This window comes from Acinonyx jubatus, chromosome D1, assembly GCF_027475565.1.
Source record: "Acinonyx jubatus isolate Ajub_Pintada_27869175 chromosome D1, VMU_Ajub_asm_v1.0, whole genome shotgun sequence".
NCBI classification, from domain to species: Eukaryota; Metazoa; Chordata; class Mammalia; order Carnivora; family Felidae; genus Acinonyx; species Acinonyx jubatus.
Window position 1 is genome coordinate 100,862,979 of NC_069390.1, and position 19,646 is coordinate 100,882,624.

The 19,646-nt window shown below is 36.4% G+C and overlaps 1 long non-coding RNA gene across 1 annotated transcript in view; it reads left to right on the forward strand.

The window, feature by feature from the left end:
* The first annotated feature begins 1,687 nt into the window (after window positions 1-1,687).
* LOC128311939 (uncharacterized) overlaps window positions 1,688-19,646 on the forward strand; it is a 28,359-nt gene continuing 10,400 nt past the window's right edge. Inside the window, exons 1-4 of the long non-coding RNA XR_008290674.1 lie at window positions 1,688-3,856; window positions 4,585-4,717; window positions 10,531-10,699; window positions 11,143-11,265. This is a non-coding gene — a long non-coding RNA (uncharacterized LOC128311939). The remainder of the gene's footprint in view (window positions 3,857-4,584; window positions 4,718-10,530; window positions 10,700-11,142; window positions 11,266-19,646) is intronic.

Consider the following 19,646-nt stretch of genomic DNA (forward strand, 5'->3'; position numbering starts at 1 on the left):
CATGGCACTTCAGGAAGTGTCTCTGCTGTATGCTGTGTGCTCTCTGCTGTTGCATTTTGGCTGCTCTTTGCCACTGGTCAGTCCTCTGCAGAGCTCCTCCTTGCTTGCAGTGGCGGAGTGTTTGGACCTTTAACTAGGTGTACTTTGATTTGTTTTGTTGAAGTAAGCCTGAAAAGGGGGAGGAAAAGAGCCTGATACCCCCAAAAAAGAAAAGGGGACCAAAAAAAACATAGAATCAAAAAACTATAAGGCTGACTCAAAAGAAAAAGAAAGGAAAAAAAAGAAAAAAAGGAAGAAAAGAAAAAAGAAAAAGAATTAAAAAGCCTGATCCAGTGAAAGAGAAAAGGAAATGAAAAATCAAACAAGAAACTATGAGCCTGATTCCAAAGGAAAGAAGAAAGAAAAAAAGGAAAAACTGGTGTTGTTTTGAAGCACTTGGTTTCATTGCATTTGGTGCATGGTGGGGGGCTGGCTCTGCTGGTCTTCTGGAGGAAAGGCCTACTGCACTGGCTCAGAGTCACTCTTGCCCCAATAAATAAGCAGTTGCCAGGCATGGGCTGGGGTTTGGTGTAAGTGGGTCCTGTCTTTCCTGGGGGCTGCTGTGTTGCTTTCTGAAGCTACACCCTGTTGGTGTTGGGGGGGAAATGGCACCACCCCAATCTCTCATCCCCTGACTGGGGGTCTCACCCCTGCCCCACTGTTCAGGCAGCCCTCACGGAAGAACAAGGGCAGTCAGCTAGCCTTGCTCCACAACTCTCCTACATTTTTTTCCTTTGGTGCATAACTGGGATTCAAAATTAGAAGTTTTAAAGGACCTGGAACCGTGCGGAACCACCCCCCACCCCTGCTCTGGAGTACAGCCTCTCCACCCAGCTGATGAAAGGTCTTTGGCTGGTACCTGAAGAGGCTTCTGTCCTTGGGGAGGTAAGAAACCCTCTTCCAAAAGTACTGCAAGAAGGGGAATGTTCTCTCCCAGTGCACCTCGGATTATCTCTACACCACAATTTTCATTCCAGGGCCAGCTCCCTCCTTCCGAGGAGCACAAGCCACAGTTCCACTCCAAGAAAGTCACAGACTTCCAAAACCTCAGACTTTGAGCTCCAAACTTGATTTGAAAAAAATAACTGGGACACTCACTACTTCCCACTCCCCAGTCTATGGTCCAGAGAGGTTTTCCTCTTGTGCAAAGTTGGTATCACTCAACTCCTCTCTCTTTCTCTCCCTTTCTCTCCCTTTTGTCTCTCCACAGAAAGGGTTCCTTCCCCGCCACAGCACCACTGTTTTTCTCTCCCCCAATTCACTTCGACCCACCCTGCACCTGCCAAGTTGTTTCTTTCCAATTCTGGAGATCCCTCTGCCACTCGGCAATTGATTTCCTGGGTGTTCCAAGTGATCTGACCTCAATACAGCTGTGTTTGAGGGTTGAGGAAAGCCCAGAGTCCCCCTACTTCTCTGCCATCTTAACACCTCCCTAGCCAAGTATTTCTTTGCATAAGAGGAGCAAAAGATACAGATTGATTTTAAAGTTTGTTAAATTTGCATACTAAAATCTTTTAATTCACTAATGGGATACACACACACACACACACACACATATATATATATACACATATGTATGTATCATATAGATATCTATGATCCATATCTATGATATATATAGTAAAACTTTTAAAACTCTAAAGGGAAGTGAAGGATAAAATGTAATCATCAAAATATAAGATGACAAGCCACAGAGTGGCAGAAAAGATTTGCAAAAGACATATATAAGACTGTTTTCTAAAATATACAAATCTTAAAATTCAACAATAATTTAAAAATGGGCAAAAGACTTAAACATTTGCTTCATTAAAAATAGAGATGGCAAATAAGCATATGAAGAGATGCTCATCCTCATATGTTATTAGGAAATTGAAAATTGTAACAAGAATTAGATATCATAACACACTATTAGAAAGGCCAAAATCCAAAACATTAACCACACCAAATGCTGGGCAGAGTGTAGAGCAACAGGAACTCTGATTCATTGCTTGTCAGAATGCAAAACGGCACAGCACTTTGGGATAGAGTTCCATGCTGTCTTAGAAAATTAAACATCTTCTTAAAATATCCAGCAATTACACTCATTGGTATTTCCCCAAATGATCTGAAAACTTATGTCCACATAAAAACCTGCACAGAGATGTTTGTAGTAGCTTTATTCATAATTGCCAAAAACTGGAAAAAAAACCAGATGTCCTTCAGTAGGTGAATGGATAAACTGTGGTACATCCAGACAAGAGAATTTTATTTAGAGCTAAAAAGAAATGAGCTACCAAACCATGACAAGACATGGAGTAAACTTAAATGTACACTTTGAGTAAAAGAAGCCAATCTGAAAAAAACTACATATTATATGATACCAAATATATGACATTCTGGAAGAGACATAACTATGGAACAGTAAAAAAAAATAATCAGTAGTTACTAGGAGTTAGGAAGGAATGAATAGGGGAAGCACAGAGGATTTTTAAGGCAGCAACACTATTTTGTGTGATAGGGTAATCATGAATACACATCATTATACATTTGTCAAAACCCATAGAATATATGACATCCAAAGTGAATCTAACATAAACTATGGACTTTGGGAAATAATGATGTACCAATGTAGGTTCATCAATTGTAACAAATGTACCACTCCACTGCATAGTGTTGATAGAAGACACAGTGAAGGGGGGAAGGGGTGGATGAGGCATATGGGAAATCTCTGTACTTTCCACTCAGTTTTGTGAATCTAAAAACGTTCTTAAAGTCTATTGTTTAAGTAATTATTCCAGTTAAGAGGACAGGAAATAAAAGAGGGTGCGGGGGAAGAACATGGTAATAGAAAGCAAAAAAAGAAAAAGGTAGAAATAAATTCAAATGTACCCCAAATCACACTAACTTTAAGTGGGCCAAATTCTCCTTAATGTTAAATGTCAGTGAGTTTATAAATTAGAATTAAATAAAATCCCTTTTTAAGCTGTTCGAAAGATACATCTAAAACATAATGACACCAAAATGTTGAAGGTCAAGAAATCGGAAAATATTAAATATAAACAAAGGGGATGCTATAATATCTGTTTTAACATACAGAACTCTTGAGAGAACATAATGACTAATATTTCTATTCTCTGATCACATCTTCCACTTAGACCACATTCCTGGATCAAGAACCAAGAGTAGTACATCTCCATTCTAGATCTGGCACCTGAAAGTTGAGTCACTAGAAGGGTATATTGTCTTCAGGGAATGTCTAGACACAGGAATATCTGTGAGGCAAATAAAACTCTGGGTAGGATGGGCTGTTCTAGGAACATGTTGTTAATGCCATAAAAGATTAAAACCTTGGGATAACTAGATTATGATATTCTTAAGATGAAGGATAATGTTTTATTATTCATATCTGAATCACTAGCACCTAAAACATTATATAGGTATCAAGTTAATGTTGGACAAATAAATGAGTGAATTAACGTATGTACATTGTATAGTACAATGGTTTAGTTCTTCATTATCATACATGTAAATCAATTTATCAATACAGTAAATATTGCTGTACTTTCTCTATGTCAAAGGCCTAAAATGTGTAAAGGGGATATAGGGATATGAGAATGCTTAGATAAACCCTGCCTTGTCTTCTCATGCTCCCTAGCAAAGACTTTTCTACTGTGAAGTCTTGTCTTGGAGGGTGTTTCTACCACCTCTCTTTTCTCACAGCCTTTCTTTTACAGCAGTGATTCTCAAATTACGGTCCACAGACAGAAACATACAGTCCATGTGCCAGCCCACGGAATGCTTCTACTGGTCCTCATCAAGATCCATATGGAAACTGAGGGTAAGTATTTGAAATTTTCTAAATAGTTTCAATTGCCATGACATCTATGCAGATTTTAAGACTTTTTTCAAAAGTCACAGTAGCTGACAGTTTGGAAATAAATAACTTGTCTTTCACCACAGATAGTTTGAAAGGTTTTGTGCCAGGGATGTTGGCTGAATATATATCACTTACAATCTTTAGGACCAAATCTTAGGAATTGGTACGGGGTTTTAGGCATCCAGGCATAAAAAGACAGATGAAGTTGGAGTTAGGTTTCAGAGCTAAAGTAATAGTCACATGACAAAACTGAAAGTATTAGGTGGGGAAGAGCGTGAAGTATGGAAGAACCCCCTCAGCAGAAATACGAATTGCTCTTACAGAGCAAATAGTTCTTCCTATTTATTAGATCCTTTTCAGACTCAGGACAGAAATAGCTCAACCACCCACCATGTCTCTGCATGGTGTTCACTGACAATGTGTCCTCTTATGTGGAGTTATCTTCAGACTCCAGGTTTTCAGAGGAAATTCTACCATGCACTAGAGCCACGGGGTATTGTTACACTATGGCCACAAGGAGAAATTTCTATTCCCAAGGGCTTCTGGTAACATATGGGGATAGATACAGGAATCTCAAAGAATTTCTGAGAGATACCCAGTTAGCAGAACCTGTGGAATTATATCACCATCTAACTGCATATTCTTTATTGTCTCTTCAGATTTATGCCCTGGGTTAATCATAAACCAAGTGACAGTGAATACACATGGATGAAAATAAACGTCTTCATGGACAAGAAAAAAATAAGTTTTGTACAGTCACAAGAGACAGTTAAGAACTCAGGTACTTTTCCAACTACCCAGATGAAGAAGTCATTAAAACAGGTGAGTAAGCAAAACTATAGAGACTTCATTACCTCTAATCTTGCCTGTGGTCAGTAGTGGAGAGGAAAAAGCAAAGAAAAAGGAATTAGAAAGATGATGTTATGCCAAAATCTTTTTTCAAGGAGGAGAAAGGAAGAAAAAGGGAAAGTTTGGAAGAAAAATGTGGTAAACAAAAATGATTACAAGAGCCTCTCTTCATAACAAGGACAGGCTAGTTTTCCTGACATGGCATGAAAATAATGTATATTTCTAATAACCAATGACCCAAAATACCCAGTGCTCCATGGGGAGCAAGCATATATACAGTCATTCAACCTAACATCTAGTTGGAGAAATAAGTATGTTAAAAATACCTGCTTCCAGCTGATTCTTTTTTTATTTTTTTACCTTGTTTCATGTAAGACATTGGGTGAAAAATGTGTAAATATGCCACAGGAATTTGGAATGTGGGAGAGATAAATGTGGTATCGAATTACTCTGGAAAGATTTCTATAAAGATGGGTCCTAAGCTGGGGATTGACTGCCCATCAAGTTTGGATGGGTGGAGGGCAAGCCATCCCAAAGTAAGACGTGTCATAAAGTCACAAAAGCAGGAAGATTTTTTGATTTGCGCCTTTGAATATAGGAGTATGCTTATATTGTATTTTGTGTGTATGTTTTAATTTACATAAATAACTTTGTGATAAATATTCATAATATTTCTTTCTTCACTTAGCAATGTGTTGAGCAACCCTCTATGTTGTATTAAAATGTAGTAGGTTGCTTCTAACTGCAATGTAGTGTCTCACATTACACATCCACTGCATATTTCTTAACCATTTCATAATAATACAAATTAAAGTCCATCTAAGGCCCTATACAAACACACACATAGATACACAGGAAACTGAAACCAAATTTTGAAAGTGATTGTTTTATGGACGTGACTGAAACATCCTCCGATTTACTCAAATTGGATTGTGTAGACTTGGGACATAAGTATACACAATTTCACGGGGAAAAATGCTATCATATTGCACTGTATGGTAACTAAATAAAATTTAAATTAAAAAATTATTATACTTGTTTTTATACTCACCAAGAGTACAACAGACTTATGTATAAAAATGCAATATATATTATGACTCAGTTGGGTTTAAGTGCCAGCAAGGTAGGGTGGTTTAGCTTTAGAAAACATTTAAAAATAAAGGAGAGAAATCATATAACCACCTCAATAATCAGAAAGAAAGCCTTTGAGAATAATTCACCTCCCACTAATTCAACTTCTATTAAACACTTAGCTGTTGTCCAGAAGGTAGATTCCTTTTTTGTTGAAGTATACATGACATACAATGTTATATTAATTTCATATGTACAACATAGTGCTTTAACAGTCCCATACATTACACAGTGCTTCCCACAATAAGTATAGTTAACCATCTGTCACCCAAAGTTATTACCACATTACTGATAATCCCTATGCTGTATTCGACACTTTTGTGACTTGTTCATTTTATAACTGGAAGTTTGGACTTCTTAGACCCATTCATCTATTTCACCCATTCCCCACCCCCACCTGCCATGTTCCTCCCTTCTGGCAACCACCACTTTCTCCTCTGTATTTATAATTCTGTTTCCTTTGTTTGTTCCTATGTTTTGTTTTTTAGATTCCACATATAAGTGCAAATACATGGTATTTGTCTTTGTCTGACTTATTTTATTTAGCATAATATTCTAAGTTTATCTATGTTGTCATGATTGGCAAGATCTCATTCTTTTTTATAGTCAAATAATATTCCATTGTGTGTATGTGTACCACATCATCTTTATCCATTCATCTGTCATTGGATGCTTTGGTTGCTTCCATATTCTGGCTATTGTAAATAATGCTGCAGTAAACCTAGAGGCACATACATCTTTTTGAATTAGTGTTTTCATTTTCTTTAAGTTCTGCTACCCAGTAACAGAATTACTGGATCATGTGGTATTTTTAATTTTTGAGGAACCTCCATACTGTTTTTTGTAGAGTGGCTGCACCAATTTACCTTCCTGCCAACAGTGCATGAGGTTTCTCTCTTCTCCACATCCTCTCCAACAGTTGTTATTTCTTGTTGATAGTACCAATTCTGACAGGTGTAACGTAATACCTCATTGTGGTTTTGATATGCATTTTCCTCATGATTAGTGATGTTGAGTATCTTTTCATGTGTCTCTTGCACATCTGTATGTCTTCTTTGGAAAAAAATGTCTATTCAGGTCCTCTGTCTATTTTTAATAAGATTATTGAAGGGGGGTTGGTGTTGTAAGAGAGCTTTATATATTTTGTATATTAACTCCTTATTAGATATATCATTTGCAAATGTCTTCTCACATCCAATAGGTTGCCATTTTTATTTTGTTGATGGTTTCTTTCAATGTGAAAAAGTTCTGTATTTTGGTGTAGTCCCAATGGTTTAGTTTTGTTTTCATTTCCCTTGCTTGGAAGACATATTTAGAAAAATGTTGCTAAAGCCAGTGTCCAAGAGATTAATACCTATGTCTTCTGTTTTATGGGTTCAGATGTGTTTTTAATCCATTTGGACTTTATTTTTGTATATGGTATAAGAAAGTGGTCCAGTGTCGGGGTGCCTGGGAGGCTCAGTCAGTTGGGTGTCTAACTTTGGCTCAGGTCATGATCTCGCGGTTTGTGAGTTCAAGCCCTACATCAGGCTCTGTGCTGAAGCTCAGAGCCTGGAGCCTGCTTTGGATTCTGTGTCTCCCTCTCTCTCTCTCTCTGCCCCTCCCCCACTTGTGCTCTGTCTCTCTATCAAAAATAAATAAAACGTAAAACAGAAATTTTTTTAATAAGTAAAATAATAATAAAAAAAAGAAAGTGGTCCACTGTCATTCTTTTGCTTATAACTATCCAGTTATTGAAGAGATGTCTTTTTCTCATTGTAAATTCTCACCTCCTTTGTCACAGATTAACTGACCATGTAAGAGTGGGTTTATTTCTGGGCTTTCTGTTCCATTTGATCTATGTATCTATTTTTGTGTCAGTACCATAGTGTTTTGGTTACTATACCATTATAGTATGGCTTGAATCTGGGATTGTGATAACTCAAGCTTTGTTGTTCTTTCTCAAGATTGCTTTGGCTATTCAGGGTCTTCTGTGGTTCCATAAAAATTCTATTATTTGTTCCAGTTCTGTGAAGAATACTATTGGTGCTTTGATAGGAACTGCATTGAATCTGTAAAAGGCTTTGGGTAGTATGTACATTTTAATATTAATTTTTCCAATCTATGAGCATGGTATATCATTTCATTTGGTTGTGTCATCTTCAATTTCTTTTATCAATGTCTTATAGTTTTCAGAATACAGGTCTTTCACCTCCTTGGGTAAATATTCCTAGGCATTTTATTCTTTGTGATGCAAGTATAAATGAAATTGCTTCAATTTCTTTCTCTGCTACTTCATTATTAGTATATAAAAACACAACAGATTTCTGTATATAATTTTGTATCCTGAAACTTTACTGAATTCACTTATTGGACTTTTTAGGGTTTTCTCTATATAGTATCTTGTCATCTGCAAATAGTGACAGTTTTACTTCTTCTGAGAAGACAGCTTTCTTAATCCAGTAGAAAGCACTAAAAACAGCAAATATCCTACACCAAACATTATACATTTAATCAAATATGGGGAATAACATGAGAACAATGAGAACAAGCCAGAGCTTCCCAGTATGGCCACTTCTGATAGTCTTTGTTGTGGATGTATACAGAAAGAAAAACACTATAAAAATAGCAAAGCACAGTAGGTGGGAGCAAGGAGGGGGCAGAGCTGACTGGGAAATGGCACAAGGGAACTTGATGGGGTAATGGTAATACTTCATATGTTGATTCTATACGAATGTATACATGTGTTAATGCTCATAAAACTGTTCACTTAGAATGAACGTGTTGCATACAAGTTATATCACAAAAAAAGCTACAAAAAAAAAAACTGTTACAATTCCTAAGCAATACCTCAGCAATAACTGTACCAGGTAGCAATAGTAGTGATGGAAAAGAGACTTAAAATTGAGGAGATACTTAGTAGATGTTGGCAGGTTGAACTGCTCGGGGAAAAAAACTCCCAAAATATGATAACTCAAACAGGACAGGGGTTTGTTTCTCACTCATGTAACTGTTCAGGCAGGTTCTGATCCTTCAGGTCATCTAGGAAGCCAGGCATCCGTCATGGGAGCTGTTATCCACTGCCAGTGGTCTTAACCTAAGACCAATGGACACCCAAATGGTCCTACAGACAGAATTTAGTTAATTTTTAAACTTGAAATGGGGAAACAAATTACATCTTTATATTCACTAGCTTCTAAATGAAGTTGAGTCATCTCTTTAATTTTAAATAGTGACAACAAATCACAGTAGCATTGACAGTCCCTGTGACCCAGTCACCAATGGAAATCACAGATATTTTCATATCACAATTCAGTTATTACAGAGTCTGGAAATATCACTCACACCTAACATCACTCTTAAATTATCATAAATTATTCTCAGCTGCTAAATATTTAATGTGTTTATAACTATACAATTATGTCATTTAAAATGTTGATAACTGTACTTCAACATAATTAATTTTTGTTACAATCCTCTACATTTTATGTGTTTAAAAACATTATGTGCAGAAGAGATCCAAGGGCTTCACCAGACTGCCAAAAGGGACCATGTTACAAAGAAGTTTTAAGAACTGTGTTAGGATTTTGTCACCCCATGGTCAAAGCCAGGCTGCTGCCCTATTTAGTTTGGATCAAGTAGGAAGAGAAAAGAGAACATGGAGGAACTATATTATGGCCTTAAGGGAAAGGCCAGGATGTGGCACACATCACCCTTTGTCTATATTCCACTTCAGAGAACTCAGTCCCATGGCCACACCCAAACACAATGGAGGCTGGGAAATACTGTGTTTCTCAGGTGTTGGGGAGGAAAAGGTTTTCCTCAACTCTCTTTAGGTCACTGGTTTAGTCTGAAAATTAAACTGACAGTAACAAGAGAAAGGCACACAAATGTTTTTTTGAATTTTTACATGTACATGGGCGTCTTCACAAGAGAATGAATACCCAAAAAAGTAACCAAAACAGAAAGCGTTGGCATCTTTTAGACAAACAATAAATTTGTGAAGAATTGACAAGACATGGGTTGGGCTAGTGCCAACTGAACTATGGCTAGGTAGTTGCTATCTTCCTTAAGTAGTTAATTTCCTTAACTTTCTAATTAAGATAGATAAGGGTTAGTTTACCAGGGTTTGTTTGCAGATTCCTCTGACACCATCTCTGAGCTGATAAGTCTATCTCCAATAAAATCAGGGGTTTATTTGTTTGCATTTACTGTTGTTTAATTGCCTGCAGCTCAAAATAATTTTTATGTCAAAGAGGCAAATTTGGGGGTGACATGTTCTAGTTTCCTTCATAGGTACCGTGATAGGGCACTAAGCATACCACCCTAAGATAAACAATATTCCATTACCTAGCTACATTTCTGTTACTAGTAACAGAGTATAGTCTGCACATTGACTCACTCATGTCTAAGGATAATTGGATATAAACATACGGGAATGAAATGAGTCAAAGAGACTGGCTAGTTTTCTGATTAGTGATACCATCACAAAGAAAGGTAAAGGAAGAAGCAAAAGAATAGAAAACATTCCACTTGGACAAGTTGACTTTGAGATTCCTATAAGCAGTAGTGCACTAATAAACTTGCTTTCTGAGGGGTAAGGGGTAGGAGAAAAACCTGTTTGCAGGAATTGCTGCTTCCCATAATGTAAATCTATCCCTCACGGTCACTTTCAGGCTATCAAGATGATGTCATGGCACAGGAATTGGGAAAAGATGAGCACAATAAGCTCTCACAAGCTAGTATGAGCCTGCACACCCCTGCTGGTGAAGGTGAGGATTTCCACATGGAAACATGCTGATGAAATTCACATATGCAGAGCTCAAGTTCAGGAGTAGAATCTGGGTGAGTCATTGATTTTTGGAACCAATGAAATTATCTACGAACAAGTTTCTTTTTAAAAAACAAAAATGACATTGGGCCCAAAATGGAATCGTTTATGCTAAGCCCTATGTCACCAAACCCAGACTTAAAGTTTCAGCTCTCCCAGAAATGGAATCTTAAATAAATCAACTAGTAATTGCCTCATCAGCTCAATTTTGGTAATCTGCCTGATAGACCCTTGCCATCCCTGAAAGAAAAGTAACCTTGCAAAAACCAATCTTCTTTTGTGTCTACTATAGTAACTTCCTTATTCCCACTCCTTTCTGCCTATAAAAGTTTTTCATTTTGTACAGTTCCTCGGAGCCCTTTTCTGTCTGTTACATTGGATACTGCCAGATTCAAATTAATTTTTGGCTCAGATAAACTCTCAAGTATTGTCATATGCCTCAGTTTACCTTTAACAGTTCTAGTGTCAGAAGAAGCAACCGAATGAGACCTCTGAGAGCCCTCAGGAGCAAACAAGCAGAAGTACCCACACAGCCCCTGGAACTCACTTCCTTCTTTCTTGCTGCCACTAGTGGTTGTAGGTAAGTCCCTTTCTCATCCTAGTTCTGCAGTTATTTATGAATTTTCAGACTTTATTTGAGCATTTCTTTCCCCACTGGTTACAGAAACAGGCCGGAGTTGGACCGGCTCTGACTTAGAAACTGAACTTGGGGCTGGGGCTGGACTGGGTCTAGCATGAGGTCTTAGGTGAATACAATTTTAAGGCTGAACCAACAAGTTAACCTTATCAAAAATAATCACAAATTACAGTAGCCACAGTGGAGAACTTTTAAGGTAGATAAACATTTAGAAGCTACCCTAGGAAAAAAGGAGTCTCGGAAGCACTTACCATAAAGGGTAGAAGGAAAATTATTTTTCCTCTTCTAAGTTTCTGGTGCCCAGAATGAGACTTGCCGGGACAACCTTACTCGCTCCAGAGTCTGCATGTGGGATCCTGCGAAAACTCGCAGAAGACTGCAAAGAGTAATTCTTACCAAAGTCAGCTCTGCCAGATCTCTACCGATAGTGCCTGATTGAGAGAGAATGGTCACATTTCACATGATCTCTTCCTTTCCAAATTCAGATTTGCAGGTAAAAAATATTTGGAAGACTTAGATCTTGAGTTGGGACTTAGAAATTTGCTTTTTGGTACCCACTGGTTGTATACATTTTCTCCTTCGGAGACAGCTATTGCCTTCTTGTTTGTCTCATTTTATGTCCTGAGGATTTAGCTTGACAACCATCAGGTTGAGGGGCCCACAGATATGGATGGATGGAAATGTGGGTCACACCCCACTTCCAGCTAGATATGGCTGAACAGAGATTTGGGCTGTACTCCATTTGCTGGTAGGTTCCTACCAACTGACTGTCTTTCTTTTGGTTTTCTTTGGTCTTGGGAGAGTAGTTTATTTTGCACCCTCGTTGGGGACACTTCTCGTGTCTATGAAGTTATTTAACACTGCCAGGAATATTTACTGTTGCAGTGGCTGAAACCTTACAAGATACTCAAAAGGATTTCTCTTCAGTAGCTTTCTGGTCAAAAGTTGGCCAAACTGGCAGCTGATAGGACCTGATAGGAACTTTTTTTTAAAGGCCTTCTCCCCTCAGCCAAGATGAAGCTGTGACCCCAGAGGGAAAGAACAATATTCTGAAACCTTTGTGGGAGGACTTATGAAAACATTCCCCAAACAGCCCTAAATCTAGAACATAGGAATCTTTTGATTTCCATCTTATCATTCAGGTTGCAACCCAGTTCTTTGAGGAATTAAAAATAACTGTCCTAAAAATTGAGGACAACTTGTACAACTTGTCTTACAAATTGAGTCTTTACAAGAACACACACAAAAAAAGCCTACCTGTCCTTTTCACCGGCCCCCAAACTTCCCCTATTTATCTCAAAAGGCTTGTAGATACTGTAAAAGTTCTGGTCTTAGGAAACAAAAGTCCTTCTTGGAGGAACTTTCATTCTTTTTTGTGTGCCTTTGAGATATAAATATTCTACCCTGCTTTCTCTCAGAAATGAGGGCCAACGCTTTGAAATGCGGACTTCAGAGAAGTAATTTTTATCAGAAAAGGAAAAGAAAGGGAAGGAAAGGTAAGGCTATTGGGAAAGTAAGCAAATAAAAATCTTAAAAATCTTCAACACAAATAGTGAAAAGTTTAAGCCATCTGAGCAATTAACCTGAACTTATTCCATCTGCCAGAAACATAATTTAGATACAACTGTTTTGTTTTTTTTTTAAATAAACTAGTTAACTTCCCATGATTATACCTGTCTCACACATGGCTAAAATTTTAAAACAAAAGCTCTAAGATCTATGTTGGTATCTCTATGTTTAGGTATGTCTGTTAAATACACATATCAATGTATGTTACATAGCCATATGACTTTTTTTTTTTTTTTTTTTTTTACCTCTGGATGATACTGCCAAAATTAATTTGTGAACTCTATTTGATTGGCTTAAATTAAATATTGTCTCAGGAACATAGAAACTACCCAAATGTTGTTCAAGTTCATGTGATCCAGGATAATCTTCAATAAATAAAGGCTAGTTTAAGTTTGTTGGTTTCATCAAAATAGGTGTGTCTTTAGAGTTATCAGCATTAAATATAATGCAGACATACAGCTTCTACTTAAGTTTACTAATGATTAAATTACTTCATGATCTCTGTTACGGAACTTATCAACAAGAAAAATTACTTAAGATGATTAGCTGTTTAATATCTCATAAATCTTGCAGTAACGTAAACATCATTGTTAAGAATAAGTAAATAGATGTAAGTAAGATAAAAGTTTATGTGAACTTTTCAACAATAGTTAGGTTTTATGGTACGTCTACCTATAAATAGTTTCCAAATCTTTTTAGTAACTTGAAATTTTTAAGTTACATGGAGGTAAGTTAAATGATATAGTCATTAAATACCTAGATCATTTCCAAATACAAGATATTGAAACATCACTGAAGATAGGTTTCTCCACTTTGGCTTCCTTTTACAGAAGAACTACAGATATTTGGGTCTGTTAGGAAACATTTTTGTGCCACATTAAAAAAGTAGTATGAGGAAGAATTTATTTCTAGATAATAGAAAGTGTATTTATAAATTTACCCGTCCACAGAATGCGGTGTAATAGTCCACATTTACTTCTTGGTTTGAACCGGGAATTAAGCATTCTAAGGGTTAAGAATGCTAATCAATATATGTAACTGAAACTATTTAGAAATAATAAGGGCATGGGGCCCCTGGGTGGCTCAGTCTGTTAAGTGTCTGACTTCAGCTCAGGTCATGACCTCACAGTTTTGGGGTTCGAGCCTTGCATGGGGCTCTGTGCTCACACTGCAAAGCCTGCTTTGGATTCTTTCTTTCTTCCTTTCTTACATTGATTCTTTTTTTCTTTCTTTCTGTCTCTGTCTCTCTCAAATAAACACTAAAAAAAAAAAAAAAGAAATAATATGGGTGAAGGGAAACAACTGTGTATGAAAAATAGGTAAGATAAGTAAAATTGATTGTTCCAGAATTATAAAAAGGAGAAAGACATAAGACAAATTATGAATGGATCTAAAAAGTTGTGTAAGTTTTGTAGAAAAAGAATCTTGAGAAAGGAGTGTTATATGGGGTCAAGCTGGCTAAGATTAGAATGGACTTACCGTTTTTTTTTTTTAAGTGAGTTTTAGTATCAGAATACGCTAGTGCAAAATTAGGATTTGTTTTATTCTCTGCTAATAGCACAAAGTTTTCTTGGCCTGTTGGTCTAATCTAGATAAGATATTGGAAAAGTTGTGTGTGTGTTTTAAACCTTTTAGGTAATCTACTTGGAAAGCAATGATTTTGGTCTTACCAAAATAATTTACTGTGCTTTGTGTTGTTTTTATGAGGGCTTTGATTACTTAGGAAAACTCAGTCTTTACGGTATTAAAAGAGCTAACTTTTGTTCACTACTGTGTAACCTTCTGTATCTGTCTTTAAAATCTGTTTTCACATGAATTAAATAGATAATTATCTATTATTTTATAATGTTCTTTGATCCTGTTAGCCAAATGTCCTAATCTTTTGACATTTTGACAGCTTTCCCAAATTAAATTCTAAATGCAGTCTTTTTGACCTCAAAGTAACTTTGGGATTTCCACAGAGTCCCTGGACAATCTCAAAAGATTTATATTTCACATTATAAAAGAGATGTTAAATTATTTAGATTTATTTGTTATGTGAAGCTACATGAGAAGCATTGTCAAACGAGTGGTGATAAACACTTAGGTTATATTTATATGGATGCATGTTATAATAGTTCTAAAAATTGTGTGAAATTCCTAAAAATCTGATATGCCCTGGTATAATGTTACCACTCATAATTCGAGTTATTACCTTAAAATGTTGTATGTCACAGAAATAACCAAATTTCCTTGTCAATTCCATTATAATGAACTTTTATCAGGTCTTTCACCATAGACACGTTTAAGTCTTGTCATTTACAAACAGTTTTGCTTTATTCTGATGCTTTTGCAAAAGTGAGATTCATGGAAAGGACCCTACCAAGTATTTTTGACCACTGACAATGCTGCTAAATTACAATGTGTTAAACTTTAGGTGCATATTTCACAACTGAAGAATGCTCTTCCTGATATCTGGTCCTGTGCAAATGCTGGAGACCTCAAAAATCACTTTGACTAGGAAGAGAAATAGTTGACACTGAAGTAGACAGCCTCCTCCCATGATGTGATATCAAAATGCTTCTTTTCATTCCTTCTTCACTCTCTAACCACCGTTTTCCAAATTCTAACACCATGAAGATCTTCATGATTCTTTTGTCCACATTTAACACCTCTCAGGCCATTGCAAGGGGGTAAGTTAATCTCCAAATAACTGTTGGATTTGCCACAATGCTGTTGATCCTGTAGTTCTGCCTGTCACAGATGTCTTCCTGATTTTCAAAAACCTTGTTTCTCTGGAACAAACTCAGCCCTCTATCCACCATGTTAGGTTCCCTAAACCTTGAGATCAATTTCCCTGTTAACAACCACTGGTTGTTCCACTGGTTAACAACCCAAACACAGAGAAACTTGCATCAAGGCTCTGTACATTAGGGACATAAGGCCAGGATGACCAGAATAAAACCATCTACGTAGTCTACATCTCCTAAAGTTTTACTGGCCCCCACAGCTGTCACCTTTTTAGTCTCAAGCCACAGATTCAAATGGGAATTACCAGGAGGCATTTGTAATTCAAAATGTGCTTCCTTTGGCAAATATGTATGCCCCTCACTGGGAGTAAGTGCAAATGAGGCTATGATCCTTAATTCTTTTAATTCTTTTAATTAAGGCTTTTCCTTAATTCTTAAAGATACTGCAGAACCTGCTGCTAAAGCAACAGCTGCCCAACAAAATCCTTGGACTCTATGGCCAAAGTTGCTCATGATTCTTTTTTCATTGAGCAAGTTTTTACTATGCCAATACCACCTGCAGTATGTGGATTTATACTTCTAGGCTAAGGAAAGAAATAAAGGGTCTGGGAATTATGTCAAAAAAAAGTATATTTGGGAGTGGCATATTCTCATACTCTTTATTCCCATCTTTGAAACTTTCAAGAATTTTCACAGTTCATAAGGTGAGTTGGCAGACTGCTCCCTGTCTCATTGAATCCGTCTCTAATTCATGAGAACAGGTCATTTCAATAGTCGTGAGAATAGGTCAGTTCAGTTACAGGGCTTTATCTCATTAGAAAGTGGTGATGCAAGTGGGCTCCCAAAGTTAGGCCTATATGGTGCCAGCAAATAGTATTTAAAAAGAGGCATTTCTCTGAGAACAAGAGAAAAACAGTGCTTAATGGTTGGAGCAGACTATAAATCTACTCTGAGTACAGAGGAAAGATAGTAAGATTTCTAGAAGTTGGGTTGAAAACCTCTTCAAATGAAATGAAGGCAGGCAGTGGCAATTGGAGAGATTTTCTTGGTTTGCAGTTTGAACGTCTCTGGTGATCTTTGTGAGTGTCTCACACTGCAAAAGCACAAAAATTCCCCATACATGAGCTGCTGTGGTGATTTCACTGAAGTTTATATAAAGTTGTCCAGTTTCTCTTTGCAGGGAAAAAAAGCAGTCTTTGTTCTTAGTGACCTCAAGTCAGATGGGTAGGGAAAAAATGGAAAATGTTGGTTTGGAGAGATGTTGCCAGATACTTGAAGAAGCTAGAAGAATTTAGGATCCAGTCCAGCTTATGGATGGATAAAAAAATCTTAAAAACAATGAATAGGTCTAGAATCTAATATCCACAAATGTGTGCTATAGTTTCCCATTGAAACATAATTTTTTCTTTCTGTAGTCACCCCTCTTTCTACCAGAGATAATCTAAGACTGATTTTGCAAACAAATTATTCTAGTCTCATTACACTTGGCCTGATTATTTAGGAAGGTACAGCAAGAATAGTGAATATAGGCTCTTTGAAATAGAAAATAACCATATAGGCTTTTCTGGAACTTGTAATCTCAGATTGGGCTTTTAAAAGCCTCTTAAGGCTAGGAATCCAATTCAAGGGCTTACCATTAGAATTTGCCTATAATATCTATAGATTTGGGCTGATTCTTCTCAAGGTGCCCAAAATATCCTGAGGTACCTGAGGCTACCAGGAAGTGACCTTCCCTACTCACCTGGTAAGGATGTAAGGAACCAACTAAGCAAGAAAACAGGCCAATTTTCCAAAGTGAATTTATTGGCTCTATAAAGTCAATTGTAGTTCCTTAAAATTGTCTGGTCATATATGATCCTATGGCCATTATTCTCAAAGATAACAGTCAAAGACTTGGTAATATGACCAATGTTTCCAAGTGTGTCCTGTTACAGGAAAAACATATTTTTATTGAACTTACACAAATAACTATTGCCACAAAAATGAGAACACTCTAAGAGTTTCTGAATTCTGGGGGAAACAGAGAAAAAGCAACTGTTTAATTTTTGCTCTCCAAGGTATAATTTACCAAATTACTGTAAGTCATAGAAAGCTTGAGAAAAAAGGGGAAAAGGTTTCCTTGTATCTGGAAAAGCAAAGCATTACAAACCAGCAAATGTTTCAAAGAAAGAGTCATAAATAATTACAATTATCCTCATCAGTATATTCAGTTCCATGTAACTAATTCATGTTGATATTGATCTTTTGTTAGCAGGTTTCCAACATTAGAGTTCTGTAAATTCTTATCCAGTTCAGTAGTACAATTGGAAAGTTATCAGAACAATGTACTTGTTAGAGACCTTTCCATGAATCTCCTGGAAAAAAATATCAGAGTAAAAAAAAATCTGTCTTTAATGCCAAAAGAAAAAAAAAAATGGACATGACTAAACTCCCACAAGACTATCAGCTGATTTTCCAGCAGAAGCTTTGTAGGCCAGAAGGCATTGACATGACATCAAAGTGCCGAAAGGGAAAAACCTATAACCAAGAATACTCTGCCCAGCAAGAATATCACAGAATTGAAGGAGAAAGATTTTCCCAAATGAAAGCTAAAGGAGTTCATCACCACTAAACCAGGCTGAAAAGAATAGGAGTTTTTTTTAAGGGGAAAAAAATAATTACAAATAAGAAAATTATTTTTAAAAATTTTATGAGTAAAGCAAACATACAGTAAAGATACTAGATCAATCACTTGTAAAGCTGATATGAAGGTTAAGAGACAAAAGTAAAATTAAATATATCAGAAAACAGATAAGAGGACTCCATAAAAAGATATAAAATATGACAACACAAATAAGGAAGGGAGGTTAAAATGTAGTTCTTTTACGATGTGTTCTAATTTAAGCGACCATCAACTTAAAATAGACTGGAATATATGCAAGATGTTAAATATAAGCCTATGGTAACCACATACCAAATCTTAGAATAGATATACAAAAATGATAATAGTAAAGAAAAATGAATCCAAGCATAACACTATATACGGTCATCTATCACAAAGAAACTGGGCAAAACAAAAAGAAACAGCAAAATGGAAATAAGTACATAACTATCATTAATTACTTTAAATGGTCTAAATGCTCTAATCAAGACATAGAGTGACCAAATGGATTAAAACAAAACTGCTAAGAGACTCACTTCAGACTTAAAGATACTTACAGACCAAAAATGAAGGGATGGAAAAAGATATTTCACCCAAATGGAAGTAAAATTTTAAAAATTCCAGGGTAGCAATACCTATAACAGATAATGCATACTTTAAAAGACAGACTGTAGCAAGAGATAAGGGCACACTACATAATGATAAAGGGATTAATCCAACAAGGGCATGTAATAGTTATAAATATCTATGTATCCAACACAAGAGCACCTAAACACATAAACCAAATATTAGCAGACATAAAGGGAGAGAGAAATTGACATTAATATAATAATAGTAGGAAACTTTAACACCCAACTTACATCAATGAAAAGATTACACACATAGAAAACCAATAAGGAAACAATGGCTTTGAACAACACATTAGACCAGATAAACTTAAAAAATACACATATGTACACACACACACAGAACACTGCATCCAAAAACATCAGAATACACAATCTTTTCAAGTACACATGAAACATTCTCCAAGACAGATCATATGTTAGGCGACAAGACAGATCTTGATAAATTTAAGAAGACTGAAATGATACCAAATACTCTCTGAACGCCATGTTTGAAGGTAGAAATTAATTACAAGAATAAAACTAGAAAAAAACACAAACACATGGAGGCTAAACAACATGCTACATAAACAATGAGTCAATGAAGAAGTCAAGAGGAAAAATTCATGAAGACAAAAACACAACAGTCCAAAATCTTTGAGATACAGCAAAAGCATTTCTAAGTGGGAAGTTTAGAGTGATACGGGCCTACCTCAAGAAACAAAAAAGAAATCTCAACCTGACTTTACACTCAAGGGAACTAGAAAAATAACAAACAAC